The sequence below is a fragment of the Pinus tabuliformis genome, chromosome 2_2, assembly GCF_031772625.1.
Source record: "Pinus tabuliformis cultivar Carrire ecotype Pingquan chromosome 2_2, CPIR1, whole genome shotgun sequence".
NCBI classification, from domain to species: domain Eukaryota; kingdom Viridiplantae; phylum Streptophyta; class Pinopsida; order Pinales; family Pinaceae; genus Pinus; species Pinus tabuliformis.
Window position 1 is genome coordinate 1,142,869,869 of NC_142300.1, and position 11,983 is coordinate 1,142,881,851.

Sequence of the window (11,983 nt, forward strand, 5' to 3'; positions counted from 1 at the left end):
AATTTCCAAATCTAGCATGCCATAATAAACTTGATGGAAGTGTACCTTCATCATGATGAGAAATATATGAAAAATGCTGTGCATGAGCAAAGGTTCCTTGCAGTTTAAGAAGTCTTTCTTCTTCTATACCCCTCATGACAAGTGAATGGTCAGATGCCTTTCTTACCTCAAGCTTTCCATCAAACATATGAATGGAGTGACCTTGTTGGCGGATGTGGACCAGGGACAGCAAGTTTCTCTTGAGCTGTGGGAGATATAGAACATGATCCAGAAGAAAGTCTGGAAGACCAGGCAGTTTAAGTCTGATTGTGCCAAGCCCTGATGGCTTGATTTTTGACTGATCTGCAAAGTATACTGCTCCATCAACATTGTCAGTGAAATCTTCAAAGAAATCTTTCCTATGAGTCATATGACAGGTTGCTCCTGAATCAAGAAACCAGTCATTTTTCGAAGAAGCAAGTGAAGCATTAAACAAATCTTCATTTACTCCAATGTTACATTGTGCCTCAATATAGTGAGCGGATTCAGGTGCTTTACCTTTGTCTATGTCATCAGTTTTACCTTTCTGCTGATTTCTTCTCTGCTTAACTTTGTCCCATGGTAGCTTGCATGTAGAAGCATCATGTGATCCATTTCGTTTGCAGCGAATGCAATGCAGATCTGCCTTTTATGCTTGAGGATGTCTGCCCCCCCTGCCTCTGAAGTATCTTCCTCTTCCTCTTCGTCCACCTCTTCCTCTTGTAGAATCTTGAGCAGGATGCTTTTCTTTATGAGCAAGGAAAACAGTCTCTTCAGAAGATTCAGGGATTGTTTTCTTTCCAAAGGCTTTCTCTCTTTCAGCAAACTTTTTCACAAGAGTGTTAAAGGTTATATCTTTAAGATTTCCATTTGCTTGTAAAGACTCAAGATAGTTAGAGTAGGTAGGATAGAGTGCTTTGAGAAAGGCAATAAGAGAGATATCCAGCTCAACCTTAGTGGATTTAATATCATGCACTATAGACTTTATTTCAGATGCAAGAGTAAGAGGATCATTATTTTTCAGTTCAAGAGTGAAGAGTTTAATCATGAGCTGAACAACTTCAAGTGCAGAATGTGTATCATAGAGTTCTTTCAGCTTTTGTAAAGCTTCAAAGGCAGTGGAATAGGATGAAATATGACGACTTACTTCCTCATTTACAGATGCTGCGATCAATGCAAAGGCTTTGTTGTTCTTGTTTTCCCAAATGGTGAGTTCTTTGTCTGATGTGGGGTGCACAGGGTCTCTGTCTTCTTCTCTGACACACACACCTTTCCACAGCTCATTGTAGATGAGGGTGTGTTTTACCATCCGAGACCATTCAGAATAGTTCTCCTTGCCAGTGAGAACTATTCTGACCATAGAAATGATTGAATGCATTCTGTAAAAATATCTCTGCTAAAAAAAAACTTCTATTGATAAAAGACTTCTGCTACAAATCCCTCTAATGTGTGACAGAAGGCATCAGAATTTTATTGAAATATTATAACACTTTGTGCTTCAATACAGCATAAAACAAACTGTGCAAATGTTCTGTGCAAATGTTCTATGAAAATGTTCTGCTCTGAATGCTTTCGAAAACTGCTTATATAACCCCTTGAAAACACAATTAATGTAGCATAACTAACATGATCTCATTTTTTTTTTTAATGCAGAAATAATCCACGCTCATCAAACCACCATACACAGTCTTTGATGTCAGTCTTTAATGGAAAATGGCTTGTATAGGAGCAGTTCCAGAAAAACGCAGTCATTAATAGAAAGCAGTCTTCAATACCATAAAAACGCAGTCTTCATTACAAGAACGCGGTCTTCAATACAATAAAAAACGCAGTAGCAATTTTTACAATAAGACGCAGTCTTCAGTCTTCAATATCAAAAAAACGCAGTCACCATTACAAGATTAAGCTTCTGCAGTTCCTTCAACCTCCACAGATTCTCGACATTGAGCGTTACCGGGTTCTCTTTATATTACGAAAGCAGTTCCACGGTGAAACAAGAAAATGGCTTGAATAGGAGCGTAATCAAAACAGCGCATTCAAAAACTCAAACATAGAGTTCTTTGAACAGCGCATTCAAAACAGAGAAGTATTTTGAAGGTCTTTGATTCTCACAACTAGCTTTTGAAAAGCGAGATTTGGAAGGCAGCAACTAACCACGCAAAGACCCAAAAATTTGCACTCATACACAAAGACCATAAAATTTATAATCCGCAGATCCAAGACGTCAGACGCACAAAGGCTTTGATACTATAGGCAGACAAAGCAATGATACATCCACGGAATCACAACGTCCACAGTGATGAAAGTTTCGACGGAGGCCGTGGCGACTCAGAAAACATCCGACCGGAACGATATCTCACTCGATATTCCCTTCTAGACTATGGATAGCTACTGTAAAATACACTCAGTTTTTAACTTTCCTCGCGTCTGCAATAACACAACCCACATTCTATGAAGACTCTCAATTCCAGGATTCAATACCCGTCAATTCCACAGTTTACGATTCTCTTATTGAAGCAACTGCAGACATACGATCGAACCATGACGGGACGCAGAGTGTATATGGGAGAGCAGTGTACTCAAGAAAAAACGAATGCATAGATGCGTTGTCAGGTCAGAGGGGCAGCGAATTCAGGTCAGAGGGGCAGCGAATTCAGGCAAATATTCATACAAAAAAAATGCGCAATCTCTCAGAGAAAACGGATGTGCAGTCTCTCAGGACAGAGGTTTCATGAGGCAGCAGAAACCTGGCAGAGGAGTTACAGCTATTTCTGGAACTTGGCTCTGATACCATGTCAGGCCAGGTTAACTCCAGAAATTATTGAGCACAAGACAGAACTGACTATCTTATTCATTAGCCAACTATTATTTATACATACACAAAACAGATCAGTTCATCTTCTAGATGACTGTCCAGCTTCACCTCATCCGTTTCGGATTAGGTGTCAACAACGCTCGTTGGTGATCCAAATATGAAGCCGGTAAAACTGCATCCGACTGTCGTTTCCTAGATCTGCTGTTTCTGACTGCTTTCGGGCCAAGAGGACTGCTCTGTTGTGTTCGGAGCATCTGTTCCAGTGAGGAACCCCTTTTGTTTCACGCAAAAAGGTTTCTGGTAGCCCTAGCTGTGTCATTTTTAAGATCTGGAGGTATACAGTGTTTATTTGCAGTTTACTGTTATTTTCTCTCTGTTTATTTCGGTTTCGGTTTATTTAGCCTTTTTATTACTGGATCTATACCTTTCATTTCTGCGTATGCTCTTTGCCCTGCGACTCTGTGTGATCTGGGCAAATCAGAAACAAAAAGGAAAGATTTTTCTCATGCGTATGCTCTTTTCCCTACGCCTTAGGGTGATCTCGGAAAATCAGAAACATTGAGGAAAATATTTAGTTTCCGGCCAAAGCTAACTTTGAGCCGCAAGGTTCATTTTTGAAAATATTTATTTTTTCCGCTAAAGCTAACTTCGAGCCATAAGGTTCGTTTTCTTTGCATTTCCGTGTTGGGTTTTGTGTTTTTTTGTTTTGTAGGGAAAAAGAGCTTTCTCAAAGCAAGCATGCAACCCAAAGCCCCCCCCCCTCTCTCTCTCTCTTTCTCTCTCTCTCTCTCAAATTTTTTGTATAGATCAATTGGTTCAAAGCTATTTTAAGAGAGTAGAGGTCTTGGGTTCAAGTCTCCATTTTGTGGGGGCGGACTTTTTCATTTCCGTACATTCCCGCACTTCGTCGGCAACTTCAACAACGTTTTTTCAAAAAGCCATAACTTCTTCATCCGGAAGCCTTTTTCAGAGCCGTTTTTTTTAAAACAGCCTAATTTTTCGAGATCTATCCATTGGAAGACTTACTTTCAGCATCTTCAGCTTCAGTTTTTGTTGAAATGGAAAGTCAATACCAATTACCCCTGACAGCACCAACTACTTCCAATGGTTGTCCTACATTGAGGATTTACTTAGAAGTAAAGGTCTCTACAGAATAGCCACAGACCAAGAGAAGAAACCGAAGGATGAAGATAAGGTTGCTAAATGGGAAAATAGACAAGATCAAGCACATGGTTTGATAGGGCTGTCTATCTCTCCTTATCTTAGATTCCATATTGCAGAACTTGATACTCCTAATGAAGCATTGGAACAAATCACTAAAGTTTTTGGGATTAAAAATAAAATTAGAGCTCATCAACTTGAAAATGAGTTGCTTACATTGGACCCTAATAATTTTTCTTACATTGAAGATTTCTTGTCCAAATTCAAGACCCTTAGATATCTCTTGGAAAGTGTTAAGGTTAAGAAAGAAGATAGTAACCTTATTTATTCCATCCTTACTAAGTTGGGACCAGCCTACTCTGTATTTGTTTCCACCTTCCATTCTACAAGAGAAGCCTTCATTTCTCAAGGAAAAGACTACAAGCCCCCTTCCTTTGACTCTTTTTGTGATTCTTTAATAAGAGAACAAGAAAAACTCTTACACCTTGGTCTTCTTAATCTTGGAAACTCTTCCAAGAAAGCGTTAGCCGCCCAGTAGCAACCAAATTCAAAGAATCCTAAGAAGTCATATCCTAAAAAGAATGGTCCTAAACCAAACAAGGGTCCTAAGCAATTTCAGCCCCAAAATGAAAAATCATTTCAACAAAATGATAAGACAAATAAAAACAAAGGGAAGAAGACTGATAGACATTGCAATTTTTGTAATCGAGATGGCCACTTAGAATCAAAATGCTTTAAAAAGATGGAAGCCTTGGAAGCAGCAATGAAGAAGCATAACATCCATTTGGGGCAATCTTCAACTTCAACTTCATCTTCAGGAATGGCACTTTCTGCATGTGGTTGTCAAGCATCTCGGTCTGGCTATGCATTAAATGTATCTTCTTCTTCTCATTCTCATGAGTGGCTCATTGATTCTGGAGCTTCTTATCACATGGCCAAAAACAAAGCCATGTTTTCTTCTTTAAATGATTGTAACACCAAAAATATATATGTTGGTGATGATAGATCTCTTAATGTTGTAGGGACTGGAACTGTTCATCTAGACAATGGTCAGTTTAATGATGTATTATGTGTTCCAACCTTATCCTGCAACCTTCTATCTGTTTATCAGATAACTCATTCAGGTGAAGTTAAAATCGTTGAATTTTCACCTCATGATGTTGTAATCAAGGACTTAAAATATCCTAAACAAATTTTGGCTACTGGAATTGTTGATGATTCTACAAGGTTGTATAAGTTTCACAGCTTTGGGTCATCAAATCTTCCCTCAGTATTTGTTGCTCATAACGATGAAGTGAGCAAACTTTGGCATGAGCGATTTGGTCACTTAAACTATTGCTCCCTTCAGCATCTATGTAAAGAAAATATGGTGACAGGTCTTCCTATGGTATCTTGCAGAGATGGTGTTTGTTCCGGATGTGTACTCAGAAAACATCATCATGATAGTTTTGAAAAACGTGCCTCTTGGCATGCCTCAGCCCCTTTACAGCTTGTGCATAGTGATTTATGTGGTCCACTTCCAGTTGTGTCATTCTCTGGTTGCAAGTATTTCTTAACTTTCATTGATGATTTCTCCAGACGCACTTGGGTATACTTCTTAGAACTCAAGAGTGAAGTATTTAACACTTTTTTGGCCTTCAAGGCCTTTGTTGAAAAACAATCTGGACATCAAATTCTTAAGTTAAGATCTGATAATGGCGGAGAATATGTTAAAAACACATTCATCAACTATTGCACTGAGAATGGAATTCAAATCCAACATACTGTTCCATATACTCCACAACAAAATGGTGTAGCTGAAAGGAAGAATCGCACCTTAAAGGAAATGGCTAATTGTATGCTACAATCTAAAGGACTTGGTCTTAGTTTTTGGGCAGAAGCAATTAACTGTGCAAATTACATAATAAATCGTACTCCTACTAAGGCTTCAAAGAATATCACTCCAGAAGAAGCATGGAGGTCAATCAAACCAGATGTAAGTCACTTTCGTGTTTTTGGAAGTGAAGCGTGGGCCCATATTCCAGATGAAAAGCATAAAGCTTTAGAACCTAAGAGTGAAAAATGTACTTTTGTTGGATATTCTGAAGATGTCAAAGGCTATAGACTTATTCCATTTAAGTCCAAAAATGTTATCATTAGAAGAGATGTAAAATTTGATGAAAATATATCGGCCTACGAGCCTAGTCTCGCGGATGTGCCACCTCTCCCTATCTCTTCTACCTTTGAAAACATTTCTTCTTCAGATGATGAAAGTGAGGATGACAATCCTCCCCCACCATCTCAGGATCTTCCTTCAGCTCCTGAGCTTCCAAAATGGGTTCGTGCTACTCGAGATGCAGCAGGTGATCTTGCCGGTGACCCTACAGATCAGCGACACACACGTTCTCAGTTCGAGAGAGCCTCTTCTTTACTGGCTCAAGCTCCAGTAAATTATGATCCTGACACCTTTGCAGAAGCTTCAGGCCATCCAGATTGGGAAGCAGCTATAAATGAAGAATATCATTCGTTATTGGCAAATGATACATGGGATCTTGTTCCTTTACCAAAGAGACAAAAACTTGTTAGATGCAAATGGGTTTACAGAACCAAGTATGGACCAGTTGGGAAAGTTGATAAACATAAAGCTCGTCTTGTTGCTAAGGGCTTTTCACATGTTGAAGGCATTGACTACACTGAAACCTTCTCCCCTGTTGCCAAAATGAACTCTATCCGCCTTGTTCTTTCCCTTGCTGCCTCTTTCAAATGGGAAGTCCATCAGATGGATGTTAAATCTGCCTTCTTGCATGGGGACTTGCATGAAGAAATCTATATGGAACAACCCATTGGCTTCATACAAACAGACTCCAGCCTTGTTTGTCGACTTAAGAAATCCCTTTATGGTCTCAAGCAAGCTCCTCGGGCTTGGTATGCCAAAATGGATAGATTTCTTTTAGAATATGGCTTTTCTAGGTGTCATTCTGACAATACTGTCTACACCAAGAAAGTGGGCAACTCTCTTATCATCCTTGTTATTTATGTTGATGGTCTTATCCTTACTGGTAGTGATCCCAACCTTATAAACCATGTGAAGTCTAGCCTCAAAAGGAAATTTGAAATGACAGACTTAGGACACTTACACTATTTTCTCGGTCTTCAAGTCTTGCAATGCAAGGAGGGTATTTCCCTTTCCCAGTCCAAGTATGCTTGTGATATTCTACGTCATTTTCACATGGAAGACTATAAGCCAGCCCCTTCTCCCTTTCAGTCTGGAGTCAAACTTTCAGTCACTTGTACTTCTCCTGAAGTTGATGCTACATTATACCGTCAACTTGTAGGAAAACTCTTGTATCTAACCCATACTCGTCTTGACCTTTCCTTTGTTGTTGGTCTTGTTGCTCGGTTCATGCAAAACCCCCGTGAAAGTCATTGGAAAGCAGCTAAAAGAATACTTCGTTATGTTCGAGGTACAGTTTAGTTTGGGATTCATTACAGTGCCGAAGCAGCTCCTCTATTGGTTGGTTTCACTGATTCTGATTGTGCTGGTGACCCTGATGATCGGAAGTCTACTGCCGGTTATGTGTTCACTCTTGGTTCAGGACCTATTACATGGGCTTGTAAGAAACAAGATGCAATTTCTCTTTCATTAGCAGAAGCAGAGTATCGTGGTGCCGTAGAAGCTAGTAAGGAAGCCTTGTGGCTTCGTCAGATCCTGTCAGAATTTGGCTTTCAGCAGCAGCATCCGACTACACTTTGGTGTGATAATCAAAGTGCCATTCAGCTATGCAAAGATCCAGTTCAACATCAGCGCAAAAAACACATTGAACTGCACATGCACTTCATCAGAAAGCTCATTCACGACCATGTTCTTGAAGTGCAATATTGTTCAACAGATGATCAAGTTGCAAACATCTTCACAAAGGCTCTCACAGAGGCGAAGTTCACTAAACTTCGATTTATGGTTGGAGTTCAGGAAGTTGTCACTAAGGGGGGATAGGCTCTAGTGCCTCCTTCCTTCTCCTATTGTGTCATATTTGTAAATCCTTCAATCCTATCCCAAGCTTTTCTTAAGGGGGGATGTTAGGATATTCCGACACATAGGAAATAGTTAAGTACAACTTGGTCTAGTATAGAGTTAGGTAAAGTGTGTTTCTTTACCGTTGTACATTTTGTAATTTACAATCCGATGGTCACGATATGTAGTGATCCGACGGTTCATTCTCTCCTCGGTATTACCGACACTTGATCCGTGGCTTGACACCCGATTGGTCCATGAATTCTATTTAAAGTGCATGGAGGGTCATTTGTAGGGTAATCCGTGCATGAGAGAAGCTTATGTAAATTTTCATTCTTTGATTAGTAAATTGCCTGAAGTGGCCGCGTTGGCTCAAGCCGTGGACTGTTTCCCTCTTTGAGGGTTTTAACCACGTCAAAAATACTGGTGTATTGATCTGTGATCTGGTTGTGAGCGGTGTCCTTTTGGTGTTCTTTTTGAGGAACTTACCCTGTAAATTCCTACACCTGCATTGTACCTTTTATATTCATGCATTGTATTTTTTATAGTAGATCATTTGGTTCTTCCGCACTTTATGGACATGATTGTACTCAACAATCCTTTTGACCTATTTTATGGTCATTAGTTGGACACAAATATAATTATCGTATCTATCTAGTGCATTTTCACGTTCTGGCAAGCCTGAATTCCAATAAATTCGTGAAAGTTGAGTTCCATGATTTCACTAAACACAAAGATAATGCTAATTTCTATAACATATTACTTGGAATAATATCATGGAACATAGGTGGATGGATTAATAAATTTCCATTTCCACATCCAACAGAATCTAATCCATTAATGTGCGTGCCTTGGGTGGGGGGGCAGTCCCTTTCATCATGCACGTGGCACAAACACACAAGCTACGAATCAATACTACTATGGTTAGACTGGCACATGATGTTGCCATGGTACTGACACCTACTACTATTGCACGCTCTAGTTGGAAGGGCCAATTATTTTACTAGTTCTGATAAATTAGAGCCACTGCCACCATAGTGATAGAGGTGTTGAAGCCATTAGTTTGACTTACTGCATTTCCATTGAGGTTTGGATGTGGCTAGTTAGCTCAAGCTAGGCCTTGGTGTTATTGGTTTTAATGAAGTCTGAAGATCCTAAGGGGAAGGGTCTACGTTCATTGTTTTAAAAGGTACACCCTGGTCTTACAGTCCTAACAAGTTAGGTTCTGAAAGGCTGTAAGGTCTTGCCCTACCTTGGAAGGGAAAAGTCTTATCTTAGCTCTTAGCTAGATATTGGAAGGGAAAGGTCCTAAAAGATCAACCTAGATATTTTCTTGACCCTCCAAAAGTTGAGGAATCGATAGTGGTCTATAAAACATTTAGGGTCAAATTTGGTTTATTTTATACAACTTTTTATAAATAGATTTGATTCTTCATTCTTTGTGACTGTTCATTTACTTGGGTAGATGGAACCTTTTGTTTCAATCCACTACCAATTCCAGAGAAATAGGATTTTGCACTGCAACTTCATTTATTTCCATGGGGATTAGACTTTGTCATTGATGTTATTTGAACTGTGATCTTGATGTTGTTCCTTTTTTAAACAGACAACTTTGGTTGAGTTCATTTCTTGCTAAACAAGCCTTTTTTATGTTACACTGCCTGTAAAGGCTAAACTATTAAATTTGGGGCTTTTCTAGTGTAAGATGGGCATTGCATAAGAATGAGATTTTTCTATATATCTCAAAAAAGAATTCTCTAATTTTCCAAATATACAAATCAATTCCCTTCCATGTCTTAGAACTATTACTTGGATATGTCTCTTTGATTGATGTGGCAACCTTCAATCTTAAAATTAATCATCTCATTTTTATATATGGGTATGGACTCTTATATGGACATGGGTGTTCTTCTGTTTTAAACTGAATTCATTTATAGTGTTCTCTCATATTTATGCCCATGTCATGTTCTTGCAATGGGAAATTCTTGTTTTTCATTCTTATTTTCTTTCAGTTATTAGAAATTGTTATTTGTTTTGGTCTGATATGCATTTCCAATTCCTACAAAAAAGGCATTGTTTGGAGAAAAGGAATGGCATATTTTCACTCCCTGGGACAAGAAGTATCCAAATGGTTCTCGCCCCAACAAGGTTGTTGGCTCAGGATACTGGAAAGCCACATCAGCAGATAAACCCATCACTGCTAAGGGCAGCAACAGGGATGTTGGCATCAAGAATGCTCTGGTTTTATATGTTTGAAAAGAACCTAAAGGAAACAAGACTAATTGGATTATGCATGAATATCGCCTTGCTGATTCTATTCATGTATATTCCTATGTGTCAATAGACATTGTAGGTGTTTCTTGGTTTAAAACACCTGTTAGGTTGGATGCTATTATGGCCTAGTCATTACAAGGCCCACACCAATTGGACTTTAGAGGATGAATGTATCTGGGGAAAATCAATTTGGGAAACAGGGGGTTGTTTTCTATATTATAGAAATCAAGTGTTTTCTAATTTAATCCAAAGGCTTTCAATAAGGAAAAATATAAATATAAAATATTATTTTTGTTTTCCTCAGTCCAGTTTAAAAATGAGGGCTTGTGACGGGTTTCAGTGATGTAAATTTAGCTCAAAGTCCTTTATTTTCTCTTTTGGGTTATCCATATTTCTAATGAGAAAATTGCTTCTTGTTGCAGTTGGATTATTGGGTACTTTGTCGAATATACAACAAGAAGAGTAGTATGGAGAAGTTAGCTAAGGAGAAAGAGTGGTCCATGGAAGAAGAAATGGAACAATTCCACGAAGAAATTGATGAAAAGGTGCCAGGAATACTACCCATGAGGAATACTATAATGAAATCGAACATTGAGCATTCAGAAAGAACTTCACAAGATTCAATGAAAACTGCCCCGTCTCCAAATTGTGGAATGATCTCTAACCATGATTGAAGAACTTCTGCCATTACATCCATGAACCACAACTCAAGCCCCATTTTTGAGCAGAATTTGAAAATTTCAAATGCGAGTATTGCTCCAATGGACCTTCCAGGACTTGTCCCATTTTTCAACTCTCTGACTAATCATAGGACAAATTATGATTCAACATATTTAATTCCTCCTATTCTTCTCATTGATTCAATTTGTTCCATGCAATCATTGCATGATCTTAAATGAGATAGAGAAGAAGTGCAAAGAAGATGTAGGTTGGAAGAATTGATGTTGCAGTAGCAACAACTGGAGGAGAATTCTGGTTTGAACCAATCAACGCTCAACTTTTCCTTCGAGGCTCTAAAAAACCCATTCCCGTAGTTAGACCAAATACAACCTCCATCCAACAATGATCCTCTCTAATGCTGGAGCACACAACTCAACAATTTCATTATGTTCTAGTTAACTTAAGGGGTCTTGTATTTTCAAGGAAGTTGGATTCCTATGTATGTAATCATTAATGTTTTGAGTGATAGGATAGGAATTAATTAGATATTGTGAGGATATTTGTAAATGATCTTGAATGTAGGAGAACGTGAGTGATGATGAGAGAGTTGGAAATTAATTGTAAGTCTTAGACTCTAAAGTGGTTTCATGATTTGAGGAACTAGAGAGGATTCTTAGGGATTAAGTGGAGTTAAAAGTGGACTTGGAGGTACTCAATATTTGGTAAAACAGATTAAGGATCAAAACCAGAATTGGTTAAACAGAACCTTTTTGTATAAATGTAAGCCAAAAAGACATAGAGTTAAGTCAGGAGTCAGTCAGTCAGTGAGTTCAGAGGTTAGATTAGTTTGACTGTAAGCTTACAGGCAGGAAGAAAAGGACACTAATATAGAAGATCAGGCCGAGAAGGAATTCACTGTGTAAATGTTTGTTATTAATACAGATAACTCCATTTTGAGTCCAGGTGATGTGTATTGAGTAATTGAATTATAGATTGCGTGTGAACTAGAGTAATTCTGTGTAACATAGGTTGTGGGTGAGCAGAACCAGAGAAGAAGTGCAGAG

The 11,983-nt window shown here is 38.7% G+C and overlaps 1 pseudogene; it reads left to right on the forward strand.

The window, feature by feature from the left end:
• The first annotated feature begins 2,398 nt into the window (after window positions 1-2,398).
• On the forward strand, window positions 2,399-11,335 carry LOC149197437 (uncharacterized; annotated as a pseudogene).
• Window positions 11,336-11,983: the final 648 nt, after the last annotated feature.